Source organism: Protopterus annectens, chromosome 7.part0, assembly GCF_019279795.1.
Source record: "Protopterus annectens isolate FY-2018-M chromosome 7.part0, PAN1.0, whole genome shotgun sequence".
NCBI lineage: Eukaryota > Metazoa > Chordata > Ceratodontiformes > Protopteridae > Protopterus > Protopterus annectens.
The window spans coordinates 1,786,379,048-1,786,405,881 of record NC_056739.1 but is presented as its reverse complement, the minus strand read 5'-3'; positions in this window follow the sequence as shown (position 1 = coordinate 1,786,405,881).

Below are 26,834 nucleotides of genomic sequence, written 5' to 3'. Positions count from 1 at the left end.
ATAATACTAAAAGCAGGTATAGCATGCAAGGCAGAGTGCATCAACAGGATAAACACATTATGTTATGTGACCAAATATACAGTGTTTATAGAAGTTTTAATAAATTTGGTAAAATATCATTGGGGTATTTTAAAAAAAAAAAATTTCTTAATATAAGAGCAAATGAGTATCCCATGTTTTCTTATTAAAAAGGTAGAATTAAAAGAGATTTCTTGGTCAATGGCAAGTTTCAGCTACCTGTAAGTCATATGAGTTTGGGAGTAGGTGTAACAGGTACTTTCCCTTGTGGAAAGTGCAGTTGTTGCCAGTATGTAGTAAAAATTTTTGATAAAATTAATGAAAAGTATTTTACATGCAAAGGGAGATTTTTCTGCAACAGTACTGGAATAGTTTATGGTATGAAATGTCCCTGTGGTAAGGTATGCATAGGGGAAAGTAAAAGAAGCCTCAAACAAAGGTTGAAGGAACATGTTATGGATGTTAAGAAGGGCAAAGTAGAAAGTCCTGTTGCATTACATTTTAAAGAATGTCACAGTGGAAATATTCAAGGCTTACAAGCTACAGTTTTGGGGCAAGTACAATAAATGTATGACTTTGATATTAAAATACAACTTTGGAAGTTAGAATCTACTTTAATTCTGAAGTTTAACACTTTCATTCTGTATGGAATGAATCAAGAATGTCACTGGAGATGTTTTCTTTATTTAATTTAAGTCTATGATTGGTTACTTGTTTATAATTATGCTATTTAAAGATAGAGTATGTGAAGTAGGGATATACTCTGTAAAGGCTGAAGAGCCAAGGTGCTAGAGGAGTCTACATTTTATGCTTTATATTTGCTGCTAACCAGATTTTATTGGATCCAGTGTGTGCTTATTTTACCTGTTTTGTGGGACTACATTGTGGATCTATAACTGGACTGGACTATAATTTTAATAAAATATAAAGGTAATGATTGGCTTCTTTTCTTGTGTGGTGGTAAGCTGTTCTGTTTCCAGTTCGTGGTGAAGTAGACATGAAGAAAACTTTCAAAGTCACATCTACATTGGTGTGGAGGGAAGGCAGGTAGATATCATAACCTTAACACATTCTTTGGTTTACATATGTAAAACCACCTGACCTTGCTAAGAAGTTATACTACACTCTTCTGCAATAACTGTTCAAATTACCAGAAAATAAAATCTACACAATTATGTCAGGTAGCATTGTTCACAAGCATTTGCAATGCAGACAAATAACTGATATACATGCAAACACACCCTTGTCAGTATTTACAACGTCATAACCAAATAATAAAAAAATACCTGCTTCATGTAAAGACAAAAACAACTTTATTTTAAAATTAAAAAAAATGACAAAATGTCACATAACCACTTTGACTAAGCACTATCACACTGACAAAAGGGCTTCATCAGAGTCAAATTGTTAAAACCAATCACATATTTTTATAACAAATGGTAAATGTTAATTGCTGACATAACTTCCTCACATGCCTCACTACTTCCATCAATAACTTCTACATTCACTTATTTACAAAACACATTAGATGTTGTCCTGACTAAACTCAAATCCTTCACTGCATGTTTAATGTATATTAATAAATTCATAAGAACATTCAATAAATCTTAATAACAAAATGTATATCATATGTAAAAACCAGTACATAACATAAAATGCACCCTAGACATGCATTGAAATATAATTTTCATCCTAAAAATCAATTAGTTAAACTTGTCCTGCTTTGTATTTCAAAATTCCTGATATTGAAATACAATCATTAATTCCTGGTTCCTGCTTGGCATTTAACCTTATCTGCCACTCAGTCTCTTTTATTTCCACCTCAAGTTTAGAGTCCCCCTTCTTTCTCTAATTTTAATTTTATCTATGACAAAAAATATAATTTTTTTAAAGTTTGTGCATGCTATACTGTGCATGTATAAGGAACTACCTTTTTATTTTTAATGTCACAAACATGCTCAGAGATTCTCTTTCTTAGTCTTCTGATTGCAATATTTGACAAACACTAGGCAGGATTTTCCCATGTTGAAAATTTAACAGCCCACAGATAGCAACATTTGATGCATCTCTGATGGTTGTTAATGCTAGAAGGATTAATAATCATTTTTTTTTATTGGAAAATTTGTTACATTCCCATAAGATTGATGTTGTTATTGTTTGTGAAACATGGTTGAAGAACAATGACTGGAACCCAATTCTGTCAGGGTATAAATGTTTGTACTGTAACAGACATTCTAATAAAAAATCAGGTGGAGGTGTTATGATAGGGATTAAAGATAGCTATTAGACCTGTGATTATTACATGTTCAGTGATAACACCAACACTATAGATGGTGTAACTGTGACAATAAAGACACCCCTGGAACATATAAAAATTGCTGGAGTGTATAGATCACCAAAGTCAAGTGCAGATGGAGGAATTCATACATTTTTTGCATGAAACACAGAAGGGAAGAATAATATTAGCTGGGGACTTAAATTTACCAGAAACAGACTAGAATAATATTGATTCTATAATGTTAGTAAGGAAATCATTCACATCATATATTCAGGAACAATAATTGCTTCAGACCATAAAAAACTACTAGGGGACAAAACATATTAGATATTGTTTGTGTTCCCAAAGAAATTACTGTACCTTCATCAAGTTTTATCACCATTAATGTGCAGTGATCATGGGGTTATAAAGGTTAATTTGTTGCTAGATAATTCTGCCAGACTGAAATCTAAGCCAATGCACAGAAGGTCAATTACAGATTATATGGAAGTAATAAACCAAAATGACAGTCCACAAACCAAGTAGAAAACGAAGGCAAATACTGTGAATACAGAATGACTGCAGAGGTATAAAAACTTTATATGCAATAATATTGTAAAATCACTTAGAACAATACAAAGACAGAATTAAGTGCTTTTAAATGTGGAAGATGCTCTCAATGCCCTTATATTATGGATACTACTAAAATCAAACTAAAAAAACTTTGGTTATATCACTACAAAGAAAAAAATGTACTGCTATAGTAAATGGGGTGGTTTATATAGCATTATGTAAACTCTGTGAAAGTTACTATGTGGGGAAAACCAAAAATGCACTCAGGTCAAGAATTTATCAGCACTTATATGACATCAAGCAGTATAAGGAAACAAATGCATTGTACAAACATATTTGTAGTAAGCCTAATCATTCTTTTAGATTTTTTATACTGGAGCAGGCTGATTTGGGACCACGGGGTGGGCCGGTGGATGATTTCTTGGAATTTATTGAATTAAAATGGCAAATTAAATTAGATGCATGTCATCCTCCAGGACTGAATGACATAATTTATATGTCCCCTGCATTAAGATTGAAATCTAAGTTTATGCTATAATGTGTTATGAAATGTACCTTTATAGTATAATTTGTATTAACAATATGTGGTTTTTAGTTGGATTGTTCATATCAACATAGTGGTATATCCTATATGGTATTAATTATAGTTATTATAAGGGAATTTTAGGGACAAGTAGTTCTTTTAATATTAAAGAGGAAGTGATGTTAGTCTTTCAGATGATTGGCCAGGATTACTATTTAAAAGAGAGTTGTTTAACATTGTGTAATTCTGATGAAGTCATTTACCTGACAAAAGCACTTAATTCTGTCTTTGCACTGTTCTAAGTGATTTTACAATATTATCGCATATAAAGTTTTTATACCTCTGCAGTCATCCTGTGTTCTCAGATTATATGGAAGCAAAACAGTCATTATGTAAAACTAACTGGAGTGAGTTCTTTAGTGGAAAAACTGCAGCTAGAATGTGAAAAGTTTTGAAAGAGAAATTGTTTGAGTGCAAATAATCAAAAAATGTTTAACATTAGAATCAAGGCATACAATATCAGACAGATATATTTCCATAAGAACAAGATATCTGATTACGGTGAGAGACAAAAAATATAAGAAATGGAAGAAAGGTTGAACTATAACTTTGAAAACTGAAATAAACAAGCTGGACAAACAGATTAAGCATAGTGTGAGACAAGATAAAGAACATTTTGAAGAACATTTATATGCAGATATTGAGCATAATAGGAAACCTTTTTATAGACACATAAGATGTGGAAGGAGTAAAGACATACAAATTGATAAGCTGCATGCAGATTCTAAAATGTATTCTCAGACACAACAGATTACAGATATATTTACAAAATGTTATGCAAAACAGTTTGGCTCCACAAAAGGGTGGTAAGTTGTCCTAGTGACATCCAGGTAACCCGAGATACTGGACTCAAATTGCATTATATTGAAAAAGAACTGCACAAACTGGATCTAAACAAAGCGCAGGGAGGAGACAGAATTAGTAACAAGGACATGAGAACACTTCAGCAAGAAATTACAGTACCATTATATTTATTATTCACTAGGCCATATAAATATGGGGAAATTCCTCAAGATTGGAGACATGAGCTTATTAAACCCGCTTTTAAGGGAAAGGGGAGTAGGACAAACCCAGAGTCATATAGACCTTGAAGTCTATTTTCATGTTGTGGAAAAATAATGGAGAAGGTAATATTGGATAAGTTATTATCAGAACTGGATTGGTTAGAACTTGAAACAGCTATATAGCAGCATGCATGTTGAAAACAGATCTATTACCACCTGTGACATGATGTTATATAACAATATAATAACAGCTATGAATGAATAATTGAGCTGTGATGTAATTTATATAGATTTAACTTCAGCATTTGACAGGGTCATACATATAACGCTGATCAATAAATTAGTACAACTAGGTATTGATGTACTCTTGATAAGATGGATAGCTGCATGGCTTAAAAATAGGACCTGACAAGTATCATACAGCAACTGGACAGGCAAAATCCTTGGTTACAATAAGGGTGCCCCACAGGGCTCTATCCTAGGCTCTACTTGTTTAGATTGTATCTTTCAGACCTAACGTTTTAATCTGAGGTGTTTACAGTGTATATACAGACAACCTGAAATTGGGTAATTGATTACACATGTTACAGATAGGGCATGTCTACAAAATAACTTGACTAAATCGACCATTGGGCACAGGAGAGTAATATGCTGATAAATACATCAAAAACTAAGCATATGAGATTTGGTAGGCATAAAATGGAAGGTGAATATTTTATACAGCACACAGTGATTGAAATTGTAGACTCATTTCAGAGCATGGTTATATGGGTAGATTCAGCTATGAGCTTTACTAATCATATCAACCAATTGGTTAATGATAGTTATAGAACAATAGGTTGTATAAAAAAAATATAAAGTCTAGGAAATAAAAAAAAATGAAGTCATTGTTTCTTAGTTACATTAGACCCAAACTTTTATATGGAATAACAATATGGAAACCTTATAAGAAAACAAACTGGAAAGAGTACAATGGAAATTTATCAAGGGTATTCATGGATGTGAAAATGTAAGTTATTATGAAAGACTAAAATATCTGAACTTGTACAGTGTCTCTTATAGATATCTAAGAGGAGATCTTATTCAGGTATATAGGGCATGTAGTGACAACTACCACTGGGAATGTTTGGGGTTAACAAAAAGTACTAGAGATTCATCAGATAACCTATGTAGAAGATTCTATAGGAATGAGAAGTATATTAATTTGTTCTCTGACAGAGTAGCTGATGCATGGAACAGACTACCAAATTACATTAAAGTAAGCACTATTTTAGATATTTTTATGAACAGACTGGATACTTATTATGGGAACAAGTGCTTTGGCAAACTAGAAGGGCATTAATGCCCGTCCTTGAAATATTTGACTGTATGTATGTATGTATGTATTTTGTAATTATTTTTATTATTGCCTTCTACATTTGTTTTTCACTTGGCAGTGTGCAACCCAGATTCATGTCTTAAGGAAAAAAGTGAACAATTTAATCTGACTTGCTTTCAGTAACCAAATAATATTTGCATTGGTGCATGACCATCATCACTCTGGATAGTGAGGACAGCTGCGAGTGCACCTGGCAGATGTCCAGCTCTCTGGGACAAAGTGTAAATGAAGTCAGTTTAGAGTAAGAGGGCAGGTGATACAGGCTTTGAATCATTTTTAACAGATAGTTTATTGATGGAGTGCATAATAAATAGAGACACTCATTTTGGTCCATGCTACTGTTGGAAAATCAAATATTCAGTAGTTAGAATAGCATGTGTTATGTATGTTTAAATATAAAAGTTAGCATCTGAATAATCTGTCACAGAAATTAATTCACTGATGGGGCAATATCATGCCAAGAGGATGAATGTGTCATTGTAAGGCACTTGCTTCATATACATTTTCTTGTTTAACATCCCTTTCAGTTATTCTCAATATGTATTCCTTTTTATTTTTTTAATTTGCCATCTGCATTTGTATGCTTCCCTGCAGCATGCAAGCGGGGTTCATTAATGAAGGGAAAAATGAAAAATTTAATTAAGATTGCCGTTGGTACTGCAAACGAGCCTGATGTCAGTGTGTTGCTGTCAGCACACCTAATAATAATTACTGCATAAAATATACTTGCTATCTACATGTCTCTGTGGCACAAGCGGTAAATATAGTGACTTTGGATAAAACACAGAGTTGCTAGGGTTTCAAATTGGTAGGAAGGATCATTTTGATAATGGTGCCAGCTGCAAGGACAGACATACATTTTGGAATATGAATTATACACCCTAGGTGTGTGTGAAAAATGATGAATATGTTACCTATAGAACTTGTGACTTGCAGTTACCAGTGAGCTATAATAGTAAAATGATCTACACTTCTTGTTAATGACAATGATTGCTATACATGATGGCAGAAATAGTTTTTATAGTGTGAGAACAGATATTTAAGATGAATATTGACATATGCATAATATATGACAGATTACCTAGCCACATAGCCTAAATATCACTGATACAGCCCCCTTTTAAAGTATGTCAGTATGACTTATATATGGTGTGTCACAAATGGATTTATGTTAATTTCTCTTTGTGCCCTTTATGAATAGCTGCCATTACTTGAACTAGTTATAAAGTGTAACACAAGTTATGAGTTTGCCATATAATGTTGAAAGTGTTATTCATATTTGTTTCAGTTTCATTACGATTTCATATCATTTGTTACTTTCTTGTGGTTTGCATCTGTCCATTTACCAAGTGGTGTGCAAATACATCTCACTGCCTAAGGGAAAAAAGTGAACATTTTAATTTGGGCTGCTTCTGTACCACAAATAAGCCAGCCAGCAGTGCACATCCATCAGCACTCTGGATAGCATTGAGTGGAGAAATTTCACCTATCACACAGCAATCTCTGTGACACAAGGTGTTAGTGCAGTCAGCTGAGATAAAGAACACAGGTGATTAACGGTTCAAATCCACATGACAAATACTTTCGCAAAGGGTGCCAAAATCCCACTTTTCACAACATTTTGATTAGGAATGTAAAAATAATACAAATGAGAATGATAAATATGTTTATTGCAAGCAATTTATCAGTAGTGCTTGCATAGCTAAACTTTTCTATTTAGCATATGTAATTAATGCTTCACATATAACCCAAAGATAATGTGCGAAAAATTTGTTAAATATGGCAATGAGGATATTTAATTTAAAACACATTTGCATAACTATGATGGACAAAATAGTTTTGTTACAGTCATCATGACTGATCATATATCTTAATTATGTGTTTTGGGCAGTATGGCTTGTGAAGTATATACTGTATGTAACATACCCCGACCTGTTTTACTCACATTGTGCAACTCAATCCATCTGAAATATATTTACAAATAGACATACTGCTTTTTATACCAAAATGCACTATCAGGACTACTTAAAATTACATTTATACAGGTCTGTCTGAAGTATATCTCCAATCACTCTGAAATTACTCTTACCTCTAATTACCATGCTTCAAAAGAAGTTTTCCTGTGACAATAAGAAGTAACAAGCAAAGTTTCAGTTTTTGCATTCTTTATCCCATGGGTTTGATTCCAAGCTGGTAAAATATAATTTTAACAGTGTATAAGTCACAGCATCAAAATATGTCACAATTCATCCTAATTATCCTTCCAAACACCAAGGATTGCAAATCAAGCCATATTTATGGCAGTATGACTTGTGAAGTATATATGTAACATACCACAACCTGTTTTATTCAGGTCATGCAACTCCACCCATCTGAAATATATTTACAAATAGACATACTGCCTTTTATATCAGAATGCACTACCAGGGCTATTTAAAATCTCACTTATACAGGTCTGTCTGAAGTATATCTCCAATCATTCTGAAATTATCTTATCACTAATTACCATGCTTCAAAAGACGTTCTCCTGTGACAATAAGAAGTAACAAGCAAAGTTTCAGTTTTTGCATTCTTTATCCCATGGGTTTGATTCCAAGCTGGCAAAACACAATTTTAACAGTGTATAAGTCAAAACATCAAAATATGTCAGAATTCATCCTAGTTATTCTTCCAAACACCAAGGATTACAAATCAAGCCATTAAGCATTTCATTGCTGAAAACCAGAGCACGAGTCAATAGGCTGAGCATTAAACATGGCAAATCTCACTGCCGATTTTCACACCTTTATTGCTGTTGGATGTAAATACTACCAGTGTGTTTGCCAAGGATTCTATATGCTTGCAATTGTGCAAATGCAGCTGGAAAGGCTGTAGGTACTTGTGCACAAGCTGCCACATGCAATATCTGAAATGGGCACTAGTTTAGACATATATTGCTAGCTTGGCTTCTGCAGAAATGGAAGGCAATGGAGAGGATGCTGCTGTATTTGTATCACAAAGCTGGAGTGAAGAGAAGTCAAGGATTTTTGTGGCACTCTTCATGAAATGCTATAGTCGTGGGCTGATGCAGGGGGGATTATGCCAGGTCCCATTATAAGGCTGAGGCATGGAATAGCTTGGCCAATGCTGTCGCCAGTTCAGCTGGTATTCTCTGCACTGGGAACAATGCTGTCACCACTATAGTAACCTGAAGTGCAAGGAGGACCTTTTAAGCCAATGGGAAGATGAATTTAAGACTTCAAGCACCCTTCAGTTTTGCAAATATACTGACTCAGTAATAGTCATGATATAGCATGCATTAGACAGCCAGGACAGTTCTTCATTATGCCTTAATATTTGTTCTTTTTCTTTTTCTGTACTGTACAGCAGAAGATGATATAGCAGCTAATCTTGAGGCACTCCAGGAGAGACTAACTTGCCTCAGAGAGGCATGGGTTAAGTATAGCTCAGGTCCAAATGCAAGACAGATAACTACTTTCAATCCCTCACTCCCTTGCATCTTGAGCAGACACACTTAAACCTTGATATCAAGCATGAATGCTTTCTCCAATAGTTCTTGCTGCTTGCATTAGGCAATGAGAACAGCAGCTTAACTGTGTTTAGGTTCAATTCCCACTAGCAGCAATTAGATTTTATTATACAATAATATTTTTTAAATATTAAGAGCAAACAATGAATGTCATGAACAAATTTATGGTAAGTGCAATTATTACATGTGATTGCATATATTCTATATGGCATAGTGAAATAAAGGTTGCTATTTCTTATATCCCAACAGTGAGCTTTGTTTATTTTATGACACAATAATACCTTCACATCTTATCTGGATGTGGCAAAAGTGTAAAGTCATGTGTCGTATTTGTTTGTATAATAAAAAAATAAAATAATGTGACATGCCATGGATCTAATGCTCTCTATTATTTTCTCACCTCCCCCAACTCTCTTTCTCTCTCTCTCTTATTCACTCTTGTTTTATATTTCTTAAAACTCTTTTGTTTTGATACCTTACTGCTGAAAAATAATTACCAACAGCACAGAGAAGTAGACCCACCACTGTGGCTCAGCCTGTCATGCCTCCAAAGGTGGCAGCAGAGACATTCAGCAATTACAGCTGTTGATCAAATTATTATTTCATGACATTTCATATTCCTATCATATAGTTAACTTCAAATGTGTGTATTTCTCTCTTTCACAACATTTCATTAATATACCATTAGAGTAGTGCAGCAAGACAACATTGCAGCCATAGCAGGTAGACTTAGTAAGCTACCCTTATCCATAGGTTCATAAGTTTATACAAGGCCAATGATCACTGCAGTCTTTACAAGCCTAGCCCTGCAACCTCACCCAGTATTGTCCCAGAGTTCCTTGGAAACAGATATTGTGGGGTATGTTAGTAAAGAGGCAGCTAATAGTTATGTTGAGGTTGTTTTGTTGGGGATTAATTTACTTACTGTTGACCTCTGTCCATCAGAGATATCCCGTGGTGAATCTGTGATTCCCATCCAATACTCAAGGTTTCTCTTAAAGAGAGTCAAGGATGAACTCTGCTTCATGTAGATGTGGAATTTTGTTCCATGGTGTGAGGATCCTCGGAGGTATATATTGATCCCTCCAGCAGGTTCTATTTATGTCCTAGGCAAAGTCCGTGTCCTTGGAACTAGTGTTTCTGCTGCACTTTGTCTTGTGGATTTGCAAGCAATCCATCAGAGCTGGATCTTAGGACAACTTACGTGCTAGGCATTGATCACTTCTCAGTAACCTGTAGAATGCTGAGTAAAAAGATAGGACCTTAATTCAATCTGTGTAGGACAGGGTAGTTATACCCTAGATTCTCCTGGTGATGAACCTCTGAGGATGTTCCAGCTGTTGCAAGTGTCTGGTTAGGTACATGCCAAAGGGAGCATTGTACTCAATTATGGTTCTAATAAGGGCTGGATGGAGTGGTACTATTACTTCATTGGACCTGGATGACATACCCTTGCTTATGAGTTGGGCAACATAGAATGATTTTCTTACTATCTTGGCTACATGTTTTTCAAATGCCAGATTACCTGTGTACATATGTTCCCAGATCCCTAACTATCGGGCCAGCTCTTAGGGTTGTTTTATCAATGAAGTAATTAGCTTGGGTTGACAATTTCTGAAAGGGCACTATAATGCACTTCTTTGAAATGAGTTTTGATTTCTGGCTTTCACACCAGTTATTTGTGTGTGTTAGACCCTCTTGTAGGATGTTGCTGTCATAGGTGAATCTATGATAGTTTCCAATTTACATTCATCTGTAAACTTGGTAAGACAGAGGTCTTTGACATTAGTCTTGACTTATGAGAAGTACATGCCAAACAAAAGCAGGCCCAACATGGAATTCTGGGGTACTCCACTGGTCATTGGTCTCTTGGTAGAGGTGGTATCATTGATCCTAACTTTTTAGGTCCTATCTGTGTACGAGATGGCATTCTAGTAAGCTATATACAGATGTATGCTGAGTTCTGAGAGTTTTTCAACAATACCTGAGTAAGGTTCATAGGTTCATAGGTAGGTACTAGGATATCTGCCTGAAGGCATCTATAAGCCTAGTCGGAATGTGTTGGCTTTCGCCACCCCATTCAATTAGTTCCATGCTCCTCTGTCTAGTAGATCCATTGAAGTGATCCCTGGGGTAAACATTTTGTTTCCCATTCATTCATCAAGGTTTCTCTTGAAGAGGTTTAGCAAGGAGCTCTGCCTAATATAGATTGGAATCTTGTTCCAAAGCATTGGAAGTCTCTGGGACAGGAATCTATCCCTCCAGCATGTCCGATTTATTGTTCTAGAGAGGTTTAGATCCCTGGAGCATGTGCCTTGAGGGGATATGTTTTTCTTTAGGTGGAGCATGTCCATCAATTCTGGGTTGGACATGGCCTTGTATGTCAGGCAGAGATCACCTCTGAGTAGGCGGTATGCAACCGAGTACAGCTGGAATTTTTTCAGTCGAGCTGCATAGGGCATCTGCTTGAAGCCAGTGATCTTCTTGGTGAGGTACTTCTGTGGTCTTTCCAGTTGTTGTAGGTGTCTTGTAAGGTACATCCCAAATGGGCCATTGTACTCTATGATGGGTATGATGAGTGATACATAGAGGGGCCCAGTCACCTCTTTTGATCTGGATGCAAGCCCTTTTGTGATTAGGTGGGCCACATAGAAGGATTTTCTAACAACTTTGGGAATGTGATTATCAAAAGAGAGGTTACTATCTACTTGGGTCCCCAGATCTCTTACTATGTCTTCCATATTCAGGGGGCTACCACCTATGTGGTAGTTTGTGGGTACTTTGTTTTTTTCCAAAGGGGGTGACTATGCACTTTTTGGCATTTAGCTTGAGGCCATGGTTTTGGCACCAGGTATCTGTCTCAGTGAGACCCTTTTGGAGGATGGCTGTGTCAGCCGGTGAGTCAATTATAGGCCCTAGTTTGCAGTCGTCTGTGAACTTGGTCAGCCATAGTCCTCCTGTGCTTGCCTGTACCTCTGAGACGTATATGCCAAACAGGAGGGGTCCTAGGACTGAGCCCTGGAGAACATACCTTGTAACTGGCTTAGAGTCAGACCTAGCTCCTGCAACTCTTACCATGTGGGTTCTGTCCATGAGCCAGTTGGCAACCCATCTCCTTATGTAGGGGTTTATGTTCAGGCTGGTGAGCTTGTCTATAATACCTGAGTGGGGAATGGTGTCGAAGGACTTTCCAAGGTCTAGGTAGGCTGTGTGGACCACCTTTCCCTCATCTATAGCCTTGGTAATTGTCTCAAAGAAGTCCACCAGGTTTAGGAGGCATGATCTGCCTTTAACAAAGCTGAACTGGGTAGTGTCCAGTGTTTGGAGGTTCCCAATGTCTCTGTTAATGAGATCCATGATGATGTGCTCCATAGCTTTGCAGACCAAGCTAGTCAGGCTTATAGGGCGATAGTTCCTGGGTCTGTTCTGGCTACACCTTCATGAAGCGGAACAACCATTGCTGTGTGCCACTCTGTGGGCATGTAGCCTGTGGAAAGGCTGAGTTTAACTCATTCACTCCAGAGCAGCTCAGAAAAAGCTGCCTGCTTAATACCACCATAGGAACAACAGTGCAGCCTGAGCTCATTTTCAGAAAATGCATTTGTAATACCATACAGAAAACAGATGTTCGTAACTCTTTAACTATAAGAGCCAGACTAAAAATGTAGACACAAAAGTTGTTCAGCAGACACTGACCTTTCCAACCGTGTAAATGTTGATAGTGCATATCAAAGTCATTATTAAATATTTGGCATGGAATGTTGATATTGTGCATATTTTTTGCCTTTTTGGAAAAGAAAAGCACAATATCTTTGTCAATGTACCATGTATACCCATACAATTTGTATTTAATTTGTTAGTATGAAAGTCAGCTTTAAAATGATACCTTAGCCATTACTGTGTGATGCTCCTTTATGGAGATATTCACAGAAATATGATTAATATAATATTTCTCATAACTGATAAATAAACAAAGCATAATATCTCATCACATGTAACAGACAGAGCCTACACATCAGCATAGAAGTTGTGTGTCTGAATGTCAGCTTCAAAATGATGCATCATTTGTATGATCACCATGCTCCCTTGCAAAGATATGGCCATAATAATGAGAAGTATTGGAAATGTATAATTTTCATAATCGTACAAGACTAAAACTGTGATATCTGTACATGTGTACAGTGCACAGACACAATTCTTTTACCATGTTATAAGGAGCAACACTGTCTTCAAAATGAGGTATTACTTGGCACACTTACATGCTCCCTTGCAAAGTTATTTACAAAAATATGAAACAAATCATAATTTCCATAACCTAACTCCTAAACAAACTTGATATCTGCACATGTGTACAACATACAGACACAATTCTTTTACCATGTTGTAACCAGCAATACTGTCTTCAAAATGAGGTATTACTTGGCACATTCAGATGCTCCCCTGCAAAGTTATTTACCAAAATATGAAACAAATCATAATTTCCATAACCTAAGTCCGAAACAAACTTTGAGATCTATACATGTGTACAGCATACAGGGACAGTTCTTTTACCCTGTTGGAACGATCAATACTGTCTTTAAAATTAGGTATTACTTAGCACATTCTGATTCTCCCTTGCAAAATTATTTACCAAAATACGAACAAAATCATAATTTCCATAACCCGAGTTCTAACAAAACTGATATCTGCACATATGTAGAGCATTCATAAGTGGTTGTTTTACCATGTTGACAGATATGATTGTAAATATACACATTCTTTGTGTAGACAACATACTGCTGAATGGGTACATGTAAAGAGAAAAAGCAAGGTAAGGACCGCCACTCCACTAATGAACCCAGGACAGGTGCATGGGACTTCAGTGGCAGGCAAGGCCATCTCATCTGTCTGATAGCTGTGCTGGCTACCCACTCAGACAGATGATACCACTACAGTCTCACGACCTCCTTCAGTGTCAGCAGTTTGCCTTACCTATGCCTTTTCTCTTTACATGTGTCCATTCAGCAATGGACCTAAGGGATCAAGTTCTATATTACTAAGCCCTTTATGTCATCTAAACTCTACACATGCCTGAAAAAAGAATAATAAAAAAAGTATTGCAGGATGGTTACTGACATATTCGATTGTACATGGTAGCATTCTCCTGAAACAATTCTTGCTCAGCATCTTCACCAAATCCTTGCCACAATTATTTGTCAAACTCAGAAAAATATATTTTACACAACACAATTCCTAATAGAGTTTTACTTACTATACTGGTCTTACTTGGTCATGGGTGTTTTCCATTCTTCTCACAAGCTGCATGTTACCAATCCTGCATAGCTCTCCTCACGCTATTGTGGAGGTCTGTCAAGAATAACTCAATGCCCTCCTCAGTTAGGTGAATGTCATCCCTCCTGTACAGGTGAACATCTTCTGTGGTGATGCTGTCATGGCAGATTGTAGATCCACCGACCCTGTGCATCAAGCCATGCATGAACTCATTCTGTACATGTCTGGCTTTGTGCACTGCATGTTGACTATTTGCAGTTTTCCATATCCCGCAAGGAATTATGTCAGACAACACAAAATGACAACATGGCCACCAGGACTGTAGATGTTCAAAAAATTACTCTGATTTGAAACTGTAGCCTTCCGAGTTGTTGACTGATCACATCATTCCATCCAATGTGAAGCACAAGGAGGTCGGGCTCAGGGTAGATGGAACACTTCTCTTCCAACAACTGCAGTGCTCCACTCCAATGAATACCTCTTCTTGCAATCCAGTATACCTTCACACTGGATGTGGGGAAGCTCAAGTTGTAGTGGTTTTCAGTTATGGAGGCATGGCTGGCAGCCCAGTAAATATAGGAATGGCCACATACCCAAACTCTTACTTGTCGTTCTCCTGCTCATGAAGCCATGTCAGTGTCAGAAGGTGGACGAACCTGCACAGTTAAGAAAATGCAAACAGATTACTACTGATGATTGACATTAGTATTGGAAGGCTACATATATATGTGTATCATATGCATTACCTGGTTAGCCCATCAAAATCTTCCATCCTAGCCACAAGGGCAGTATTCTTTGCATTAGGTACATAAGTGGTGATGACCCTGCAGAGGTACATACCTATTACACACACACACACACACACACACACACACACACACACACACACACACACACACGTTTTGTATTAACATGTTCTAATATAGGTTAGTGTGGAGTGCAGCGGCATTCATTATAATTCAGTCAAAATAGTACAACACTTGGATGTTACAGATCCCTTCCTCCTACCACCTAATTTCCACCCATGACTGACAAAGCATGGAAACATGCCCAGCTACTGAGTACAAGCAGAAATACAGTAATACAAACAGAAATGTCAAACTTATCTGGTTCATCCATGTTAGAATTAGTCACAAAAGTAATAATTACAGTTATCGCATCTGACCATCACTCTGGTTACAATAAGACCCATCAGTTTTCCTCAATGCAGTATGTGCATATTGTTAAAAGAAAATAAAATATTCTTGAAAGCTGGATACATAAACAAAAAATTATAATAACCATCGCTGAAACCTGAGCTATAGATAACCTATACTTGTTACACCGTATCTGTATTATGATCTTCAGCAGTCTGACCATGTATGCACAAGCACTTCCCTGGTACACAAATGAATTATTTCCCCTACCAATATCTTCATTACTACATGTTATACACATGTCCCTAATTGAAATATTCACCCAAATGACCCCTTCAGGAAAATGTTGAGATACGCACAATCACCAAAATTATATATATATATATATATATATATATATATATACGTGTAACCAATGTATATATGTGCAAGTATATTATGTACATCCATATACACACATATGCACATATAAATCAGGGGTTTAGGAGGATAGGCAGTTAATGAAGACTGAGGGGGGTTGCTTGAAATGACTCTAAGCAGAGTAAAAACACAACCTGGCTTGTGCATTCATCAAAGTGATAACGACTTCTACTTCTGTGAATAACAGTGACAGCAGCTGAGACATTTCCCAGAAAAGTGATAATGACTCACTGCTGTATTGTAACTGCACGTATTGCTAATGTGATAATGACCTACCTTTCATTACTGCAGAGGTATGCATGCTGAGACACAGGTGATAATTGCTGCACATTACCTGTTGGGTAGGTATTCATTATATTACATTGTGCAGCTGTTATGTAACACAGACTCAGTATCATCAGTAAGGAGAAGACCTGAGTCATTCAGTCAAATAGTATAACAGTTAGATATTACTGAGCCCTTCCTCCCACCTAAATTCCACACATGACTGACAAAGCCAGGAGAAATGCACACAAAATATGGTAGCTCCATGCTGTCAGTAGTCACCTAGTGATAACCTTTATCTCACTCAGGCAGTAAAATCACAAAGAATAATACAAGCAGAAGTGATTTCTTGTCTACTGTGCTGTACTGTAAGTAATATAACCCAGTTTAATTTGCAGACTGACTTTCTGTATGACCCCAGTACCCCTCCAGTTGTTTGTATTCTGTATGCACAGGCACCAAAATGACACAAATTGGCCCAGCATTCACTTCAGCAGTGAGACTATGTATGCACAAGCACTTCCCTGATACACAATGAATTATTTCCCCAAGCAACATCCTCATAATTATGTTCAGGTATACATGCACCCAAAATGAAACGTTTCCACAAACAAGCCTTCAGTAACATTTCCTAGTATGTGCAACCACCAGCATGAACACTTCGCCCAAGCAACCCCTTCAGTAGAATGTTGAGGTATGCACAATGATCAAAATTAAACGCTTCCCCAAATGAAATGTCGGTAACGTTTCCTAGTATGTACAACCACCAAAATGAAGCATTCACCCAAGCGAGCCCTTCAATATAATGTATGCACAGGCACCAGAATGAAAGATTTCCCCGAAACAACCATTCAGTAACATTTCCTGGTATGTACAAGCACCAAATGAAAAATTCAAAAACGAACACCTAATGTACAGGTGAGAAATTGCATCACATTATCTGTTCAGTAGACTTGCATCATATTCCTTGTACAGGTGTAAAATAAGACAGAGTCATCTCCCATATACTTCATGTGTCTGGACTATGGGGTAGGGTTGCAAGACAAAAGCCTTTTCTTACACAGAAAAACATCCCAGACCTACATCCAAAAGAAAATCTGAGTGGTGACCTGAAGAGGGCTGTGCACAAGAAATGCCCTCGCAAATTTTGGACCAGCAGATGTACATAAAGGACATTTGGTTTTCCATGGTTTCACTTGAAACAGCTGACAGAGGTGAGCAAGTGGCCTATGGAAATCAGCTTTAGATAGTCAGGCACGCAACAGTATGTAAAACTGATCTAAGGGTTTGCAGTACATTCAAACTTGAATCTCTGTCTCAACCAATACAATTCCAAAAAATAAGACAAAAACAGAATATGGTTAAAGACATTTCACACTGCCATACAAAGTCATATAATAAAATCACAGTATTCTTCCCTTATAAGGTCCATTACTGAGTACAATGCCCCTTTTAGCATGTACCTCACCCATGAATTATGATCAGATTGCTACTCATAAGCCTTCAGTAACATCTGCTAGTTTGTACAACCACCAAATGAAGCATTTCCCCAAGCAACCTGTTCAATAAAATGATTTACGCACAAGTGCAGAATGAAATATTACATAAGATGACCCCTTCAGTAACATTTACTGGTATGTACATGCACCAAATGAAACAGTCAGCAGTTTGGTTCCAAAATGGGGGTAGGGTAAATTGTCCTAGTATTGGATAAATTATTGTCAGTACTGGAAAAGATGGGACTTGAAACCAGATATCAGCATGCATATGTTGAAAATAGATCTGCAACATGATGTTCTATAACAATATAATAAAAAAGTGCGTTGATATATATATATATATATATATATATATATATAGTGTTCTACAGTCTGTATGCATACTTGTCTGCTAACCAAACATATTACTTGTTACTTCCTTGCCGTTATTATAAGCTGTAGCACTTCTATGTTCAATTTGGAGGTTTTTTACTTCTAAATATTTCTTCCTTTCTTCAAATTTACCCAAATTACTTCTGACTATTTCTATTCATATATGAATTATACCTGTTGCAATAATTTGTCATGTGCATTTCTACCTACAATATATTCTGTAAAGTCAGGATTCAGGTCCTTCCTTGTCATATCAGTGTTTCAATATTTCTTATTTTACCATGGCTTTGATAGTTTTACTGTTTATGTCGAATTGAAGCCATGTTTTTTGGGGTTATGTCCATGGGATCCAATATATGGATGCATGACTTGTTTTCTAGATGTTATTTGCTAATGTGTGGCATGTCTTAGTAAATGAAAAAAAAAAAAGGTTTTAAAAAATGGATGGATCTGTAGCACTGAATCATGAAGCCCTGACTATAATGCAGGATCGTGAAGCAGCTTGATAGTGAATGAGTTGGTTTTGGAGGTGTCAGTAAGCAGCAAATGCCTGCTTACCTATCTTGGAGCAGATACAGTTGAAGTCTGCAAAGATGCTAGAATGTACTGCTGCTAGATATCAGGGAATATGCACCATGTGCAAGGATCAGACATTTTCAGCAGCAGGGAGAAACTGATAAAAAATGGAAAATTGGCTCTGTGCATTCTTTTGCACTACACAGTAAATAATACGCAAATTGAAAACTAATATCATGCAATTTAGGAATCCAGAATACTAATTTCTATAATCAATTCACTACTGGAGTGTCATTAGGTCTGAACTACTCTTAGATTATAACCTTCTATAGCCATATCAACTAAGTAATGACAATAGGGAGGCAGAGCGGATCTATGGAAAGAGACTAATCAACTTGAACTGGGGCCATAAGCCTAAAGTGCCACACCAAAGTGAGGAGAAAGCAGACCCAGTAATGGGCTGCCTCTCCCTGAGGACAGCAAATAAACCATGGTATGTCTGAGGAAAGACACCGAGTTTCAGAGGACTACAGGAACTCCAAAACAGTAAACACTATGGCCATGTTGAAGCTGTTGCCATTATTAACAATTTATGAAGCATTTTTGGGTAATAGATGCAAAAAAAGAGACATAGCAAATTAATTTTATACAAAGACACACACACACGTTCATACACAAGTGCAGACACACACACACACACACACACACACACACACACGCACACGCACACGCACACACAAACACACACATATATTCAAACAAATAGATAGAGATACATGCATGCATATACATGCAGGTAAACAGATATTTTATTCAGAATGGCTATAGGAATTATTATATTCTGTTGTTTACACTGTCTGATCTGGTTTCATTACTTGAAATTCTGTGTGTCAAACCAACACTAGGGGTGTTTAAAAATGATTAGGAGGACTAAAAATAAAAATAAAAACCAATAACAGAAAAAAAACACAAAATGCCCCCCCCAAAAATAAAAAACAATAACAGAAAAAAAAACACAAAGTGCCCCCCCCCCACACACACACACACTTGAATGAGGAAGAAGCATTCTACACTTTACGGCATGGCTGTCAAACTCTGCAATACATGATGTGCCAACTCAAACAATACAGAACAGCCTCTTATTTTCCTTCTTCATCCAGTAATATTAATAAGAAGAAAGTATTGCTTTCCTGATGGCCCAAAAGGATGCATTCAAGTTGAAAAACAACGGCTGTTCAAGCAGAGCAATGAAGGTGGTGTCCCTTTGTATCGTTGCAGGTTTAGGAAAGCTAAGTGTCATGCTTGCAAATAAAACTGCAAAAACAAAAGATATTAGATTGCTAAAGGCGAGTTGTTATGAGCTCACCATAACGTATCACCTAGCAAGGAAACATTCTTTGCATTTGGCCATTTCCCCAAAAGCTGCCGGTATTCTTTCACAAGTCGCATCACAGTAAGGCATTCATATCTGAAAACAAACACATGAAGCTGAAAAGCATTTGAAATTCACCTGTCTGATTTTGCCAGAAAACAAAACTTTCTTAGCATGTGGCCTTATATGAAGACTGCGTCAGTACTCAGTCCCACAAGTCCTGTCCTTGTTCTTGTTTACATAATACCAGTCAGGCTGTTACTTAGCAAATTAAAGGATATAGTCTGTCTCTCCCAAAACTAGCCCTAATTAAAAATGTGAGAAAGCTAAACTATGGCATTAAATTGTTCGCAGTTAAACATTAGAGCAGGATGAAGCACTTGATTAACTTTGGCACACACTGAAACAAGTAACTGACATAGAACTTCATGCGTATCTAGCAGATTTTGAGATGTTCAGAACTAATATTGCTGATCACATACAACTAAAATTATCCCAAAGTTTGTTTCTCACAGGATAAACTTCATAATGTCACTTAAGGGAGAACGAGTTAACAGAAAAGAATTTGCCAAAACATTTAAACATTAAACATTTGCTCCTGCTTGCTTTAGTACAGAAAATACTTGTAATTTACTGCATCAGTCTGGAAAAGTGCACAGTGAGCACACACTGACTGAGCAATTATAATAAGTGGTTGATCTAGTTGTGTGGACCTTGTCCAAACAGCATGTATAAAGTAAAACAAACATGATCTGGAACTTTTGGCACTTTACAGAAGATTCCCTAAAATAAAGTTTATCTTGTGAAAACTCACAGAATGAAGATCAGAGCACAGTGGGAAGCTGAGAACTGAAGCTGTGAGATCTTATCTCAATGGGAAGCTAAGAACTGAAGCTGTGAGATCTTATCCCAAAGGGAAGTAAAACTGGACCAGAATTAAAGTACTGTTGGAATTTCATTACTGATGTCATGAACAAGGGAGATCATTTACTAAGTGGGTGTGAGTGTTTGAGATACGAGTTGTTTTACAAAATGCGACAATGTCCCTTTAAAATGCAATGATGCCAAAATCGGCTAGCTGTGAGAGATTACAGCCACAGAAAAGCTGATTTTCTCTAAAAAATCCAATGTAAACTATCATCAACTCCACTGTTAAAATAAAGTTGAGAAGGTACTTAACAAAGTTTAGGTACCTTTTCAACTTATTTTTCAACAATGGAGTTAAACTCTGCTTGTAAACATAGTGTCACTAGCAGACGGCACTTGGGTGTAATGCACAAGACAAACTATCACCTCAAGGAGTGCTCGGATGTAACCTTAGATGCGCCCAGTGATGATACTCGGGGTTAATGAGTTAAACAGTGTGTTTAGGTGAGGGGTTAGTTCATCTTTGAGCTCATGTAGGACGCATCCTGGGACATCATCTGGTGCCATTGATGCTGTGTTTTTGGCTTTGGAAAGGGCTCTTTTAACCTCAGTGTATGTGATTTCAGGGGCACTACATTCTTCTGGTATAGTTATGGGCCCTTTTGGGGATGAGAGTGTGGTGAAGTTTGCACTGAACCTGTCTGCCAGGATGTTCGCTATATCTGTTGGTTCAGTTTATTTTGTGCCATTCTGCATTAACTCTAAGCCGATCTGAGAATTGCCACTTAGATTCTTGACATAGCTAAAGTATGCCTTGTGGTTATCTTTGGAGTCCATGGCAATTTTTCTTTCGAAGCTAGTCTTTGATGATTTTATGAGGGAACATAGTTTCTTGCTGAAACTGATCAGGGATGTCTTCCCTTCTTGAGATTTTACTCTTTTCTGTACCAGTTTCCTCCTATTGTATAGCTTGTTTACGGCAGGGGTCCAAAAGACTGGTTTCCTTTTCTTGGAGGAGTGAGTCTTGGCTTTGTTTGGGATAGCATGATCCATGAATTCTTGTAGGTGCCCGTAGAGTGCATTAGTAAAGGATTTTGCAGCTTGGACAGCATTATCCTTTAGCATGGGGGCTTTGAAACTTTCCACCTCATTCTTACATAACGTGAAGTTTGCTTTTGAAAAGTTTTTTACGGTGGTTACTTTGACCGGGGGTGGTGGCAGAATGTGGATATCCAGAGTGATTAGTTTATGGTCAGATCTAACCAGCGATGGGTTGACCTCCGGTGTGGAACACCTGTCACCCATGTTGGTGATGACCAGTTCCAATATGTTGTCACCTCTGGTGGGGGAGTTGACCAGTTGATCCAGGGGGGTTGAGTTTATAAATTCTAGGAAATGTTGGGCAAGGGAGTTTGTACTTGAGTAGTTCTCCCAGATAATGTGTGGGTAATTGAAATCACCCAATATCAGGGTGTTTGGTAGGACCTTTATGTTTCCCAGTATTCCCAGGAATGCGGAGTGGGGGTCCTGGGACATGGTGGGTGATCTGTAGCAAGCTATAATTTAAATAGCAATTTTCCCATTGTTAGTTGCATGTGGATGATCTCTGTAGCATCGTACTATGCCACTAACCTGGAGGTGTGGGTATTCTTGATGAATATGGATACTCCCCCACCTTTTGTATTTCGGTCTGGGTTTTGTGGCTGAAATGTATGGTATGAGTTGTAGCCTGGTAGTGCTGGGGTGCTCTCTAGAGCCTTAAACCAGGTTTCTGTTACTGCACATATATCGATTTTCTCCATACTGAGGAGTGCCTCGAGTGCATGCATTTTGAGGTTTAGACTTCTGGCATTGAGTAGCATTGCCCTCAGTTTTTTGTTACTTGTGCTATTTACGGTGGTGGGTTTGTCTTTTGAGCCTTGCCTAAAAAGGCACTATGGGAGTGGCAAGAGCCTTGACCAGTATTCGAAAGCCTAAGGGTGACAGGTGCAAGCCATCTCTAGCAAAGCAGTGTGGCTTGTCGAGCATGTCATCCCAGGCTGACAGACACTGGATCCCCTTTGAATGACACCAGTAGCTTAGCCAATTGTTGAAATTGATAATTTTTTCTCTATAATGTGGTATCATTCTTGGTGAGGGCAGGATGCTACTCAGGGCCAGGGTCATACTGGCTTGGGCTACATGATCAGAGAGCTCCTCCATGTCTCTTTTCATGTAGTCCAGGGAGCTACAGCTCAGGTTATTCACACCAACATGGACAATGACAGAGTCATATTTGTACTTCTTCTGGAGTGACCTGGATGCTTGTGTTATGTGGCGGATCCTGGCACCTGACAGGCAGCTAATAGTAACCTTCTCCTTGTTCAGCCTAGTGAGTGGGACGTCAGTGTTCTCGACTATAGAATCACCTATTACTAGTGTGTTGGGTATGTTATTTTGCCTTAAAGGTTGCGATTGCGTGGCACACTGGTTTTGTGAAGTATGTGTTTCATGGTTTGTGCTGGGGGGTGGAGGTTGCTTGGATGTCTGCTTTGGAAGTCTCTGTTGCTTTTGCAGATTTTTATTTAGATCCTCCGAGTATGTTTTCGTGTATTTATGTGTCCTTTTTGCTGGTGCTGGTTTCATAGGTCTATGTGAGGTATTATAAAACAGCTTGGCTAGGTCTAGGTAAGGCATATGCAGCATTTGTTCTGCCTCCATAGCCTTGGTAACCCTCTCAAAGAAGTCTACTAGGCTGAGTATGCAGGACCTTCCCTTAACAAAGACAAACTAGGATGGATCCAGTGTCTTTAGGTGCGAATGTCCTGGTTGATCCTTTCCATGATAATCCATTCCATGTTTTGTTCCATGGCTTTGAATATTAGACTTGTCAGACTGATGGGTCTGCAGTTCCAGGGGGTGAGTTGATGGTTGTTCACATTTGTGAAGAGGGATAACAGCTGTGGCCCTCCATTCACTTGGCATGTAACCTGTTTTAAGTCTGTAGTTACAAAAAGGTATTCTCTCCACAACATCGAACCAAACACAATTTATTAAAATGACAAAGCTTTCGGATATACAAACAATCCTTCCCCAGTGTCTTACAAAAATTAAAAGCTCAAGCTAGTATTTATAGTAAAAACATGTGACACAGCTTTTAATTAGGGTGAACACCCACATTTTAAAGAAACAGAAATAGCAAAAATATCAACAGGTATACACATATACTTCATTTCTTCTTAACTTTTCTTTGTTTATTATTCAAGACAGGTTTCAAAGTAACCTGCTTGTTTAACCCTGAACCCTTATCAGCTTGAAGCCTAATTATCCATTCATATTCCTTGGTGTCCACAATGTTATTATGGTCACCACGCCTAATATTGTAGTAGACTATGGATATAACTCTAAAATCAAATTCATGTTGAACACCCATCTGGGATATATGGCAAGCAAGTGAATTACTACAAACATTCCTATGGATCTCTGACCTGTGTTCAATAATTCTATCCTTTAATCGCCTAGCTGATTTTCCCCACATAAAAACCTAGGCACTTTTTACATGTCGCAAGATATATAATGCTAGAAGTATTACATGTTGCTGTACAGAGAAAAATAAACTTTCTACCACTATTAGGATGTATACATTCAGGACACAAATTAATACTATTACAGCAAGAACAATTATAGCATAGAAATGTACCTATTCTATTAAGTTCACTGCCTTGCACTTTATTCAAAGCAAAATCCTTATAACATAACAAGTGTTTTAAATTGTTACAATTTCTATAGCTAAATAGAGGTTGTTCCTGGAGCCAATTTTCATGGCCAGGTATAGATTTTAAAATAAACCAATTCTTTCTAATAACATTCTCAACAGTTTTACTAATTCTACTGTACGTCATTTGGTATCTAAGGGGTTGAGCCTTGCTACGATTATTAACATTAAGGTATTTTTGAGCAGAAAAAGAAAAATAAGGTTTAGCAAGAGAATCCCTATGCTCCAATGCTTCTCTCCTAGCTGTCTCAATTTCTGTTGTACTATAGCCCCTCTCCAAAAAGTTTTCAGACAATTCATGCATCTGAGTATTACATACATCCAATTCAGTATTGAGTTTACTGACTCTCAAGTATTGACTCTTTAAAATACTTTTTAATGCTCTCTCTGCATGCATACTTCTTTTATGAAGATATTTATTAACCTGAAAATCCTTCCTATAAACACTAATTTGTATCCCATGTTCAGTATTCAAGAGCTGTATGTCCAAAAAACTCAGGGACTGCACAGAAAATTGCATCTCAAATTTAAGAAAATCAACAGTGTTATTCAAATACATAAGAAAATTATGTAAATCTTGTGGTGCACCCTCCCAAATCATAAAAATGTAATCCACAAAACGCTTAAAAAATGGGATCTTATCAGCATATGGGTTACTCATCCCATACACAAAATTCTCTTCCCACTTACTTAGGGTGAAAGTTGCATAAGTATTTGCTACAGCCATACCCATAGCAGTCCTTGATATCTGGTGGTATACTTGTTTGTTAAAAATAAATACATTATTCTCTAACACCAAGTCCAAGAGTTCACAAATAATTTCAGAATCCCTACCATTATCAAGTCAATGCTCATTCAATATTTGTCTAATGTTATCAATTCCATAAGCATTCGGGATGACAGTAAATAAAGATAAAGATTTTATATCTAAAGTAACCATCAAAAACTCATGAGATACACACCCATCATATCAATTGTAAAGCTGGAAGAGAAAGACACCACTATCCTTTATATAACTATTGTCTCTAGCAGTGGTTGCGTAACAAATTTAAGATATTCCTTTAGCTTGGACTGGAGATAGACTGATATTAGTTCAGTTACCCAACCACTGCTAGAGACAATAGGTCTCATTGGAGGTTGTTTGAATGACTTATGGATCTTCAGGAGTCCATATTAAACAGGAATCTTTATTTACTGTCATCCTGAATGCTTATGGAATTGATAACATTAGACAAATATTGAATGAGCATTGCCCTTATAATGGTACGGATACTGAAACTATTTGTGAACTTTTGGACTTGGTGTTAGAGAATAATGTATTTATTTTTAACAAACAAATATACCACCAGATATCAGAGACTGCTATGAGTATGACTGTAGCCAATACTTATGCAAATCTGACCCTAAGTAAGTGGGAAGAGAATTTTGTGTATGGGATGAGTAACCCATATGCTGATAAGATCCCATTTTTTAAGCGTTTTGTGGATGACATTTTTCTGATTTGGGAGGGTGCACCACAAGATTTACATAATTTTCTTATGTATTTGAATAACACTGTCGATTTTCTTAAATTTGAGATGCAATTTTCTGCGCAGTCCCTGAGTTTTTTAGACATACAACTCTTGAATACTGAACATGGGATACAAACTAGTGTTTATAGGAAGGATGTTCAGGTTAATAAATATCTTCATAAGAGAAGTATGCATGCAGGGAGAGCATTTAAAAGTATTTTAAAGAGTCAATACTTGCGAGTCAGTAGACTCAATACTGAATTGGATGCATGTAATACTCAGATGCAGGAGTTGTCTGAAAACTTTTTGGCAAGGGGCTACAGTGCAACAGAAATTGAGACAGCTATGAGGGAAGCATTGGAGCATAGGGATTCTCTTGCTAAACCTTATTTTTCTTTTTCTGCTCAAGAAGACCTTAATGTTAATAATCGTAGCAAGGCTTAACCCCTTAGATACCTAATGATGTACAGTAGAATTAGTAAAACTGTTGAGAATGTTATTAGAAAGAAT